Genomic DNA, 14,053 nt, shown 5'->3' with positions numbered 1-14,053 from the left:
CCAGATATATAATCCAATCTGTACGGCAGTTTGCAAAAATCTTTATATCAAATATGGTCCCACAATTGCTACTGGAGAATTGTTTGGTCTTCAACACATGCTTGCAATGGCTGCAGTGGCCACATGGCATACAGCCAACTAGCTTATCTCCAGAAATTGAAGTTCGAATCATGTTCTGGTGTGATGGTTCATGATGATGCTTGTAATGATTAAAATAAGATCCAAGATTCTTCCCTTTCCTAAACGAAAACTTGCAAGTGTCAGATAAATGTTGTAACAAAAATTATCTGCTAGAAGGATGTTCCAATGTCGTCTGATGGCATCAATGACTCTGTTGGTGTTCCTACTATATGTGGTGATAAACCGCAAGGTATTGTTTTTATGTTGCAATTTCTGTTTGTATTTAAGAAGGTCCGCTCTATCCAAATTGGCAGCATGATTTCTTGCCGTGTGTACATAGCCCATGCTGTAACCTCTTTTCTGAAACCTATGAGCCAAATCTTTGCGAAAAAATTCAAACATGTTTTCATCTGAAGAGATACGTCTCACCCTAGTAAACTGAGACTTGGGAATATTTTTTGTGATATGGGCCGGATGAAAGCTGCATGCGTGGAGTAAAGTGTTATATTCAGGGTATTTACGAAATACTTCAGTACGAAGGGTGTTATCATCATTCCTACAAATGAGTACATCCAAGTAAGTAATTTTGCATGAGTGATAATTGATGGTAAATTGTAAACCCTATGTGTTATCATTCAGATACCCCACAAATTCCATGAGGTATTCAACATCAGACCTCCACACCATCCAGCAATCATCCAGGTGCCTACGCCATATATCAATTTCCCCCAAGTAAATATATAATTTGTTCTTCTATGTAAGCCATGTACAGATCTGCATATATGGGTGCGAAGGATGCCCCCATTGCAGTACCACGCACTTGAAGATAACATTGTTGACCATAGAAGAAAACATTCTTGATGCGAACCTGTTCTGTCAGACAAATAAGGAAAGTGTTAAAGCCGGGTTTGTATAAATCTGATTTTTATAACCAGTATTCAACGGCATCAAGCCCTGCCCAGTGTGGTATATTTGTATATGATGCACAGACATCTAATGTACATAGCAACCAGTGATCCTCAATTTACATTTCATTTATAATCCCTAAGAATTCTGTGGTATCCTGAATTCTAGATCTTACCCATCTCAATAATGGTTTTAGATGTCGAGTTAAAAATTCTGACAATGGTTCAGTCAAGGAACCATTGCCTGCCACAACTGGTTGACCTGGAGGATTCTGAGGGTCTTTATGAATCTTTGGGAAGAAGTAAATGTATTGACTGTTTGGATCTCACAATGTGAGATGATTTGTGGTGTTTTGTGTAATGATACCATTCTCTACAGCTGATTCCAAAAATTTTTCAATTTGATGTTTAAACATAGGTGATGGATCAAGAGGCATTTTGGTATAATATCTAGCATCATCTAATTGTCTCAGCCTTGGCATCATATTGTGCCCAATTCATGACTACCACAGAACCACCTTTGTCCGCAGAAATGATTACCAAGTTCTTATTGTTGGAAAGTTCCTGTAAAGTTAACATTTTAGACTTTGAGAGATTATTAGGCCTGGGGTGAGTCATACTGGAAATAAAGTGCAAATCCTTAAGTACACTGTTTTGAAAAAGACTCACACAAGGATGCATTGGTGGGACAAAGGTGGATTTGTGGTATTTAAATGTATCCACAGTTGAACAATCAAATGTATTATCATGAAAATACAGGTTAAGATTGAGCAATCTATAAAATGCTATCACATCCTGTGCAAATGTATCTTCTGGAACAACAAAAAAAAAAACCCGGTATAAAAGAAAGACCTTTATTTAACAGAGTTATTTGTGAGTCAGATAATGTTACATCAAAGATGTTTAATACATTTGTACTGTAGATCACTCAATCTTAAACTGTATTTTCATGATAATACCTCTGATTGTTCAACTGTGGATACATTTAAATACATTTAAATACCACAAATCCACCTTTGTCCCAGCAATGCATCCTTGTGCGAGTCTTTTTCAAAACAGGCCTAATAATGTCTCAAAGTCTGATATGTTAACATTACAGGAACTTTCCAACAATAACAACTTGGTAATCATTTATGCAGACAAAGGTGGTGCTGTGGTAGTCATGAATTGGGCACAAAATGATGCTGAGGCTATTAGATGATGCTAAATATTATACCAAAATGCCTCTTGATCCACCACCTATGTTTAAACATCAAATTGAAAAAATTTTGGAATCAGCTGTAGAGAATGCCATCATTACACAAAACACCAAAAATCATCTCACAGTGTCAGATCCGAACAGGCAATACATTTATTTCTTACCAAAGATTCATAAAGACCCTCAGAATCCTCCAGGTCAACCAGTTGTGGCAGGCAATGGTTCCTTGACTGCACCATTGTCAGAATTTTTAACTCAACATCTAAAACCATTATGGAGATGAGTAAGATCTAGAATTCAGGACACCACAGAATTCTTAGGGATTGTAAATGAAATGCAAATTGAGGATCACTGGTTGATATGTACATTAGATGTCTGTGCATTATATACAAATATACCAAACTGGGCAGGGCTTGATGCCATTGAATACTGGTTACAAAAATCAGATTTATACAAACCTGGTTTAAACACTTTCCTTATTTGTCTGACGGAACAGGTTCTCACCAAGAACGTTTTCTTCTTTGGTCAACAATGTTTTCTTCAAGTGCGTGGTACTGCAATGGGATCATCCTTCACACCCATATATGCAGATCTGTACATGGCTTACATAGAAGAACAAATTATCTATGATGTTACACATAATATTTACTTGGGGAAACTGACATATGGCGAAGGTACCTGGATGGTTGATGGATGGTGTGGAGGTCTGATTTTGAATACCTCATGGAATTTGTGGGGTATCTCAATGATAACAAGTGGGGTTTCAATTTATCATCAATTATCACTCATGCAAAATTACTTACTTGGATGTACTCATTTGTAGGAATGATGATAACACCCTTTGTACTGAATTATTTCGTAAATACCCAGAATATAACACTTTACTCAACGCATCCAGCTTTCATTCGGCCCATATCACAAAAAATATTCCCAAGTCTCAATTTACTAGGATGAGATGTATCTGTTCAGACGAAAACACGTTTGAATTTTTTCACAAAGATTTGGCTCATAGGTTTCAGGAAAGAGGTTACAGCATGGGCTATGTACACACGGCAAGCAATCATGCTGCCAATTTAGATAGAGAGGACCTTCTTAAATGCCAACAGAAATTGCAACATAAAAACAATACCTTGCGGTTTATCACCATATATGGTAGGAACACCAACAGAGTCACTGATGCCATCAGATGACATTGGAACATCTTTCTAGCAGATAATTTTTTGTCACAACATTTATCTGACACTTGCAAGTTTTCGTTTAGGAAAGGGAAGAATCTTGGATCTTATTTTAATCATTACACGCATTATCATGAACCATCACACAAGAACATGATTGAAACTTCCATTTCTGGAGATAAGCTAGTTGGCTGTATGCCATGTGGCCATTGCAGCCATTGCAAACATGTGTTGAAGACCAAACAATTCTCCAGTAGCAATTGTGGGACCATATTTGATATAAAGATTTTTGCAAACTGCAGTACAGTTTGGATTATATATCTGGCTACTTGTAGCTGACATGCATTTTATATAAGACAGACATCCAGACCCCTTAGATTACGTACTTCCAAACATCTTAGAGATGTCAAATGTAAAAGGTTGAGTAATGCCCTATACAAACACACTTCAAAACATACCACAGCAACATTTTATTTCACTATCATTGACAAAATAGTAGGTGACAGAACTAATAAATCTGGATGGCACAGTAAATTAAATGCTAAAGAGAAGAAATGTATTGTAAAGTTAGGTGGACTGTTCCAGCCTGGTCTAAATGAATATTTATGAGCTCACCAATGACATTTCTTGATTAACTATTTGTATTTGTATATAAGGACTACAAGATGTTTGGCATATTAACACTGATGAAGGCTAGGTTAATTCCATAGCCGAAGCCGGTCTGTTATTTTCTTGTCTTCCATTAAACTATTTACACAGCTCACAGTTGCTAGCTCTTGTTTTTGGTTTTGCTATGTTTGATTGAGCAGTGCAATTACTTCTGTGCAGGGGACCTTTTTTGCGAATACGTATTTTAACAAGAGGGAGGAGCATAGGGTGACATACAAGAGTGGAGGAAGATGCACACAGGTGGATTATATCTTATGCAGAAGGGCCAGTCTGAAGATGATTGGAGACTGTAAAGTGGTGGCGGGGGAAAGTGTAGTTAGGCCGCATAGGATGGTGGTTTGTAGGATGACATTGGTGATCAAGGAGAGGAGGACGAGTGTGAGGGCAGCACCAAGGATCAAATGGTGGAAATTGAAAAAGGGTAATTGTGAGGTGGAGTTCAGGAAAGAGTTAGGACAGGCACTGGGTGGCAGTGAACAGTTACCGAATAGTTGGGTAACTATAGCAGAGCTAGTAAAGGAGACTGCTAGAAAGGTGCTTGGTGTGACATCTTGACAGAGGAAGGAGGACAAGGAGACCTGGTGGTGGGACGAGGAAGTACAGGAGAGTATACAGAGAAAGAGGTTGGTGAAAAAGAAGTGGGATTGTCAGAGAGATGAAGAATGTAGACAGGAGTATAAGGAGATGAGGTGCATAGCAAAGAGACAGGTGGCAAAGGCTAAGGATAAGGCGTATGAAGAGTTGTATGAAAGGTTAGACACTAAGGAGGGAGAAAAGGACCTGTACCGACTGGCTAGACAGAGGGACCGAGCTAGGAAAGATGTGCAGCAGGCAAGGGTGATAAAGGATAATGAGGGAAATGTACTCACAAGTGAGGAGAGTGTGTTGGGCAGATGGAAAGAGTACTTTGAGGGGCTGATCAATGAAGAGAATGAGAGGGAGAGAAGGTTGGATGACGTGCAGATTGTGAATCATAAAGTGCAGTCTATTAGCAAGGAGGAAGTAAGGATATCTATGAAGAGGATGAAGAATGGAAAGGCTGTTGGTCCAGATGACATACCTGTGGAAGCATGGAGGTGTTTAGGTAAAATGGCAGTGGAGTTTTTAACTAGATTGTTTAATGAAATCTTAGAAAGTAAGAGGATGCCTGAGGAATGGAGAAAAAGTGTTTTGGTACAGATTTTTAAGAATAAGGGTGATGTGCACAGCTGTAGCAACTACAGAGGGATTAAATTGATCAGTCACAGCATGAAGTTATGAGAAAGAGTAGTGGAAGCTAGGATAAGAAGGGAGGTGATAATTAGTGATCAGCAGTATGGTTTCATGCCAGGAAAGAGCATTACAGATGTTATGTTTGCTCTGAGAGTGTTGTTGGAGATGTACAGAGCAGGTCAGGAGGAGTTGCATTATGTCTTTGTGGACTTAGAGAAAGGATATGACAGGGTGCCTAGAGAGGAGTTGTGGTATTGTATGAGGAAGTCAGGAGTATCAGAGAACTATGTAAGAGTGTTACAGGATATACACGAGGGTAGTGTGAGAGCAGTGAGGTCTGCAGTGAGAGTGATAGATGCATTTAAGGTGGAGGTGGAGGTGGGATTACATCAAGGATCAGCTCTAATCCATTTCTTATTTGCAATGGTGATGGACAAGTTGACAGACGAGATCAGACAAGAGTCCCCATGGACTATGATGTTTGCAGATGACATTGTGATCTGTAGTGACAGTAGGGAACAGGTGGAGGAGACCCTGGAAAGGTGGAGATATGCTCTAGAGAGAAGAGACATGAAGGTCAGCAGGACAAAGTCAGAATATATGTGTGTGAATGAGAGGGAGGATAGAGGAATGGTGATGATGCAGGGAGTAGAGGTGGCAAAGGTGAATGAGTTTAAATACTTGGGATTAACAGTTCAGAGTAATGGTGAGTGTGGAAGAGAGGTGAAGAAGAGAGTACAGGCAGGATGGAGTGGGAGGAGAAGAGTGTCAGAAGTGATTTGTGACAGAAGAGTACCAGTAAGAGTGAAAGGGAAGGTCTACAAGAGGGTAGTGAGACCAGGTATATTTTATGGGTTGGAGACGGTGGCATTGACAAAAAGGCAGGAGTCAGAGCTGGACGTGGCAGAGTTAAAGATGTTAAGATTTGCACTGGGTGTGATGAGGGTGGACAGGATTAGTTGTTGTTGTCTCTTTCAGCTTTTCCCGGTTAGGGGTCGCCACAGCGGAACTCTGGTCTGCTAATGATTGGCAGCAGATTTTTACGTGCCGAGTTGCCAGCCCTGATGCACATCCTTCAACGAAGGTACGCCCATTCACGCATGTCTCCACACAGAAGATGCTCTAGCTGAGAATCAAACAGGACAACGTCTTACTGTGAGGCGACAACGCTACCGCAGCACCGCGGTCAGCCCAGGTTGGAAGGTTTGTAGACAAAGCCAGAGAGGCAAGATTATGTTGGTTTGGACATGTGCTGAGGATGGATGCAGAGTATATTGGGAAAAAGATGCTAAGGATGAAGCTGCCAGGTAACAGGAAAAGAGGAAGGCCTAAGATAAGGTTTATGGATGTGGTGAGAGAGGACAAGCAGGTGGTTGGTTTGACAGAGCAAGATGCAGAGGGCAGGAAGAAATGGAAATAGATGATCCGCTGTGGTGACCCCTAATGGTAGCAGTCAAAAGAAGAAGAAGATGAAGTCAATGTGTTGCTCTTCCGCTGTTCTTTGGGAATTCTAATAGTTAATATAAAGAGTAACATTTCAGCTTTCCACACTAGATGCCCTAAACACAACACAACACACCTGGAAATGGAAATGCCTTGTGGTTACTCTGCTGCCATTCTACTACTGGATGCTCCATGTACATGGGATAAAGTTACTCTGGATTTCTGAGCCTACAAAAAAATTACCCAGGTGGCATGAGAATATTGTACATGCAGATGTGAAACACAGCTGAGCTGTCTTAAACATACAATGTGAAACATGTAACTTGGGAAAGTGCAAGAAAGCCACAGATATGTAGCAAAAATTAAATGCCACATGAACACTGCTTCAGGATGTATTTTTCATTAGTGTTAGCTGAGACAGAAATGCTGAATAATACATAAGAATTTCTTTGCAAATATCCTTTTCTGATAGCACTATCAGGCAAAGTTTACATCCAACCAAATACCTTTATGAAAAAATGTCCCAGTTCCCAGAAATACTCTCTACTTTCAGCTTATTTCTAAAACTCAGGTACACAAGAAAAATCAGGAACAGTACAGTATCTTGTACTTTATAGGATATTTAAGAGAAACAGCTGACATTCATCAAAATGATGTGGCCATGGTGGTGCAGCGGTTAGCGTTGCCACTTCACAGCAAATGGTTCTCCGGTTCAATCCTCGGCTGGGCTGCCTTCTGTGCGGAGTCTGCATGTCCTCCATGTAGTCATGTGGGTTTCCTCCGGGTGCTCCGGTTTCCTCCCGCATCCCAAAGACATGCCATAGGTGGACTGGACACTCAAAATTGGCCCTAGGTGTGAGTGCATGTGTGTGTGTGCCTTCTGCGGAAGGTTGGGCTCCAGGCTGGCAACTCGACACCGTAAAACTCCACTACCAATCATTAGCAGACAGGTGATCCACTGTGGTGACCCCTAACCGGGAAAAGCCAAAAGAAGAAGATCTGACATTCATCAAAATGGTTAACTCAAACTGGTTTTGAAGAAAATGCTGACAGATTTTTAAAATTCTTTTAAACTGTATGTTGATCTTCTGCATATCAGACTAAAAATGACTGAATTGTTTTGCAATCTGTAAGTTAATGTTGTCTAGTCTATAAGACGTTAATATAAAATGTGCCCAATCCTTTGAATGGGTGGATAAGGCCCTGACTCTGGTCCAGACTACCCGTTTTCCATTAGCTATACAGGTACTTGAGGTGTTGGGCATGGGAGGACAGGTTTGAGTGGCAGATGCCAGCCTTCTCATCTTTTCTTTGGGTTGGTATGTGGCTTGGCCCACTATACTGACAACACCTACCTGTGGATAGGGGATCACTTTGAGGAAGAGTCTGAGTAAGCCCATTCTACTAGAGTAACATGCATACTGATAACTGGGGGAGGAAGATGCATATGGTAATATATATCTCTCCCCTAGCCAATAGCTATTGTGAGTTAATAAACTGTCCAGAGAGACAGAAGGGGAGGCTGCGCTGCAGGACTTGAAGACTACCCCCTTCTCCCTTGCACCTAACTCTTCCAGCAGTGCAAATGAGTGGGCCAATGGAACACCCTAGTAGCACAAATGGGCCAACTAACCTAGGGGTACCCAAGCTCCAGCCCCCACAGAACAAATGAGATGAGTGGGTGAAAATGAATGACCCACTGGAAAAAGGTCTTATGGAAGTTGGGAGAAAAGTTGTTGTTATAAAATATATTAGATGATGGGCCATTAAAAAAACAGTCAGTGAACAAAGAAGAAATCAGTACAGTTTTGTACTGGTACAATATGTTAAAAATCTAAGTCTTTTTGACATTAAAGTAAATTTGTGCTTGAACATACTGTCAGTGTTTCATATTGCCAATAAGCTTAATAATACTGCATTTAGATGTCTGTAGGTCTACTTTATCTTCAGTGCTCACATTAATCTGTCTAACTATCAGAGGGACATATATTTTATTTTATGGTTCTTGACATGTCAGTGCCAATGAGAAATGAATTAGCATATTAGAACAAGATATGTCAGTATATATTAGTCTCCGAGGTATGCACATCAACTTAATGGCTCTTAAAAGAATTAATCCAGTTTTCAAGCAAACTGGTCCCAAAATGCAGCTAGAGGTAGTTTGGGCAAAAACAATGCAATATATCAATAGCCCATTAGGAATCCTGCACTCTCATATATCAGTATAAAAGCAATCAGGATTTATCAGCTGAAACAAACACCTGAGCTTATTTCATATTCTAAAGACAATATAATACCAGGAAAAATCACAAGCTATTTCTGTTTATGTATTTATTTATGTTATATCATTTTAATTTGATATTCTGGTAAGTGGACTTGCCAAACTCACACGTTTCAGCAATAACCCAGATCTCACACACATAAAACCACAAAAATGATAACACAATAAACTTTTTAACAACCTATAAAGGCATTTAATAATAGCTATCTTTTTTACAAAACACAAAGTGACTTTCTACTGTAAAGAAGACTGAACCACCTTTTAAATTACAATATCTGAGATAATTAGGAAATTATAAAGGATGAGAACTGTAGAACCGTGTGCAGATATACACTACCTGTGCTTTATCATAACTACTAGTAAAGGCAATGCTCTAGACGTTACTGCATAGAATTTAGACTATGAGCTAATTCTGTAGTCCATGATTTGGTTCTCATCTTATGCTTAGCCACTATGTAACCCTGAGGAGGTCAAATAACCAGATTGTGCTCCTGGGTTGAATCTGAAAAATATATGTGTGGACCATTGCTCTGCTCTAGTTACAAATACAAATACTTAATTAACAAATAAGTAAAGGTAGCACGTACAATGTAAATAAAATCCTAACTACAAGCCGTCACTCAGATTGCCTTTAACCTGCCACACGCAGTCCTGAACCCGTAAACACACAAAATATTTGAATATATTAAAACCTTATCAAGCTTGTTACAACAGTCCCCAGTTACCCTACTAAATACTAATTCTCCCTTAGCCAGACAATCCTCCTTTAAATCACATCTTTTTTTGCAATAATACATGACTGTACTTTCCAAGGAATTATTCTAGGCTTTGCTGAGTAATGTGAATATGCTTATTATGTACCTGCCTTCTCTTCTTGTAGGCTGCTTCTCTTTCATATAGTTTCTTATGCAATGACAGGACCATGCAGACAGCCTACATTTCCACTGACTCCACCTTGTATTTCTGTGCACAAATGAAATCTCTGAAACTGACTAGGCACTGTACAGGTTTCCTTTAGTTGCACAAAGATGCGATCTATATACCTCATTGTCATGTAGCCCTTACCAGTACCTTTATACTTTGCTTTCCTAACTTAGTGTGGAATGCCCACACCAATCTACTTTGGTCAATCTGCATTATGGTTATCAACATTCCCAAACTGTGTGGCATTTCACTCCAAAATGGTTTCTTTAAGCAATGGATTTCATTGAATTTGTTGCACTGCATCTTGACTTTTCTTCAGACAAATGCTCTTTATCACCATTTCCTGCTTCATATACACACAAATCTTGTGAGAACCTGCTCTGGACATAGGAACCATACTGTACAAGTGATCACGGGGAGGATACGATGCCTGGCCATATACTTCCTTTAAGCAGCTACACTTAAATGCTCATGCTAACCTTTACAGCAGTTAATAAATGTTCAACTTCAAATCAAGCAGGGATGTACAGATATCTGTGGTGTAAATTTGTGTGTCCATCCAATCATCAAGACTAGCCTTAAAGGCAAATCAAGCAGAAACGTGTTTCACCTGTATTGGTAACTTATTCCACAGGCCAATAATACATTGAGTTAGGAGCCTATCCATCCAGCAAGTTTTGTTTATTTGCTATTGTACATTTAGGCCCTCAGTACAGGTGCATTTGGAGCCACTTGTTTTGTGAAGAAACAGGAGGTCAAATAGGACTGATTCATTTATGGCTTGAAAAGCAAGACGCAGGTTATTTTCGAAAAGCAGGCAGGATGAATATAATGAGAGCTGTGCTAATCTACTGGGACAATTGAAGAAATTGAATTTGTACACATGAAATGGGGAGCACTATATGCAATGGTAGACCTATATCAGTATTAAGAAGACATCTTTAGATCTTGAAGATATTCCCATAGAAATTAACTGGTACAACTAGAAGGATTTCCTGACTATGGTGATCAAATGAGAGACCGTTACCAACATACATACCCCGTTAAAACTGCATCAGTTTAAAGAGAAGTACCACTTATTACAAAAGAAGTGGGAGCAGCTACTATTCTGCACTAACTGCGTTAAACTTGAGACCATTATCAGCACACAAGCTATGTGCATATTTGAGTAATTGTTGAAGCAGTTCCCACAGAAAGTTTATAATTTTTCTTCCAGACCTCAAAAATTTTCCATTCATGAGCACCTACAAATCTACTAAAAAGTAACTGTTACACAACTTTCAGTTATAGCTTCTGAGTTATTTATGTAATGATGCACGGCAGAGTGGCATTTACAGCGGTCTGGCCAGGAAGATGGAAATCTCATTATAAATCATGCATTATGACACACAATCCTGGGATTACATTATGGCAGAAGATCTGTAGCTAGTGTTTTTTTTTTTTTTTTTTTTTAAGATACAAGCACCTGTTCAAAAAGAAAAAAAAGCACCACTTACTGATAATGGAAGGCAGATGTTAGCATTTATTCTCCTAGAAGTTCCATCATGTCATACTACTGCTTAATAATTATGTTAGTGGAAAGTACATAACAAGAAGTCATACTTCACATAGAAAACAAAGTTTGTTGTCAGATGCATGAGAAGTCCCTGTGCCATGTTTTCATTGAGTGCAAAATAAGAATCATTTACTTATGCTGGTATGTGTTCACTTATATGTATGAGCAACATGTGAGTGGGTACAGGAGCAGAAAAGCAGGTGCCATTTACCAGCTGCATTTTTTCTTTTTAATAATGGAGCATTATTAATTTAGCTTACTGTAAAATAACAATTAACCAATCACATAGGTTTTTGCCTTTTATACATATTCTAATTTCTGAGTTGACTTTTTACTTAACCCTTCCTATTTTCTGACCATATTGCATTAAATCATAAAATTCTGCCTACACCTCCTAGCAGGTAAATCAGACTGGAAATCTACAATTCAGATCTGATGCACAAGGTATCAAAAAGCACTGCTACCTTATTACCTCCAGAGCAAACATATACATGTTCTCATCTACTCAGATTAACTAATGACAGGCAATCTAAACTACATTTTACATTCCTAACCCCTGTCATGAAAACATGCCAGTCTGTAGGAGGCAAGGTCTACTCATGTTAGAAGTTCTTCTAATTTTTGAAATAAATCTTTCAGTTTCAGTAACGATGTTCTTTTGGTATAAAATTACAGTCATTAAACTCAATTTACATGAACTTGCAAGTTAAATATTTGAGATTAAATTAATTTCCCAAGATAATGCATGTGAAAGTATACAAGTATAAATTCTGTTTGTGAGTTTAGGCATTCCTGTGTGCCGTCTTTCATACCTAGATGTGTTGTACATTTGCACAGACATACTTATACATAGGTCCATAGGTGTGTATTAGGCTAATGGCCCTGGAGCCTTTACAAGCCTAGCCCATAGAAGTGCCCTGGCATCGTGCCACCCGACATTAGTTCTCAGTGCCTCTATCAAGTAGAGCCACTGGAGTGATCCCTGGGGTGAACTTTCTATTTCCCATCCACTCATCAAGATTTCTCTTGAAGACGGCCACTGAGATGTTCTGCTTGACATGTACAGTAAGTCTATTCCAAAGCATGGGCAGTCTCTGGGTTATGAACCTGCCCCTTCAGCATGTTCAGTTGATTGTGGTAATCTTTAGATGTAGCATTTCTAACAGGGCTGAGTCAGACATGGCTTTGTAAGTCAGGCAGAGATCGCCTCTTAGTAGATGATATGAGACAGAGAATAGCTGGAGTTTTTTGAGTCTGTGTAGGGCATGTGTTTAAGGCCTAGGATCCTCTTCATGAGGTACTTCTGTGGCCTTTCCAGCTGTTGCATGGGTCTTGTTAGGTTCATGCCAAATGGGGCATTATACTCGATGATTGGCCTAATGAGGGAAGAGTAGAGAGAGAAGATGAAATCTTTCTTCCTGGATGGAAAACCCTTGCCAATGAGATGTGCCACACAGAAGGACTTTCTGACCATAGTGGCAATGCGGTGGTCGAAGGAGAGGTTGCTGTCAACCTGTGCCTCTAGATCTCTTATAATGCCTTCAGTGTTCAATGGGCTCCCATCGATGTGGTAATTAGTGGGAACTGAATTTGTCCCAAAGGAGATGATGCATTTTTTGGCATTAAGCTTAAGGCCATGGTTTCGACACCAGTCATTGGTCTCAGTGAGGCCTTTCTGTAGGATGTCTGCATCACTTGTGGAGTTAATAATGGCTCCCAGCTTGCAGTAGTCTGTGAACTTGGTCAGCCAGAGTCCCTCCATGTTGACCTGGACTTCTGAGAAGTAGATGCCAAACAGGAGAGGACACAGGACTGATCCCTGTGGGACTCCACTTGTGACTGGTCTGCAGTCTGACTTGGAGTCTGCTACTTTCACACTGTGGGTTCTACCTGTGAGCCAATTTGCAACCCACCTAGTGATATAGGGGTTGATACCTAGTTTGGTGAGTTTATCAATAATTCACAAGTGGGGAATGGTATCAAAGGCCTTGGCCAGATCGAGGTAGGCTGTATGAACTGCCTTGGCCTCATCCACAGCTCTGGTGACTGACTCAAATAAGTCAATCAGGTTGAGAAGGCATGATCTACCTTTCACAAAACCAAATTGCGTGGGATCTAGAGTTTGCAGATTCCCCTAGATCCTTGTTAATTAAGTCTATGATGATGTGCTCCATAGCCTTACATATCAGATTTGTCAGGCTAATGGGGCGATAATTCCCAGGGTCTGTAGTCACTCCCCCTTTAGGCAGAGGGATGGCTGTAGCAGTATGTCATTCAGTAGGGACAAAGCCTGAGGTAAGGCTGTGATTGAACAGGGCACACAGATGTGGTGTCAGTTCACTTTGTAGTTCATGTAGAACACATCCAGGGATATTGTTGGGTCCCATGGAAGCAGTATTCTTGACCTTGGGCAATGCAGCTTTAACCTGTGCTGCAGTAATGCTGGGTGCCTTGCATTCCTCCGGTATTGTGATTGGTCCTTTGGGAGGTAGACGGGTAAAGTTGGCACTGAATCTGCCGGCTAGTATGTTGGCAATATCTGGTGGCTCAGTATAGGAAGTACCATTGTAC

General features: G+C 40.0%; 1 protein-coding gene across 3 annotated transcripts in view; it reads right to left on the bottom strand.

The window, feature by feature from the left end:
- The window catches only part of GULP1 (GULP PTB domain containing engulfment adaptor 1), a 4,195,041-nt gene that overhangs the window by 3,248,737 nt on the left and 932,251 nt on the right, over positions 1 to 14,053 (bottom strand). The window lies entirely within an intron of this gene.

This window comes from Protopterus annectens, chromosome 6.part0 (genome assembly GCF_019279795.1).
Source record: "Protopterus annectens isolate FY-2018-M chromosome 6.part0, PAN1.0, whole genome shotgun sequence".
NCBI classification, from domain to species: Eukaryota; Metazoa; Chordata; order Ceratodontiformes; family Protopteridae; genus Protopterus; species Protopterus annectens.
The sequence above is the reverse complement of the archived record's forward strand: the minus strand, read 5'-3'. Positions and strand labels throughout refer to the sequence as shown.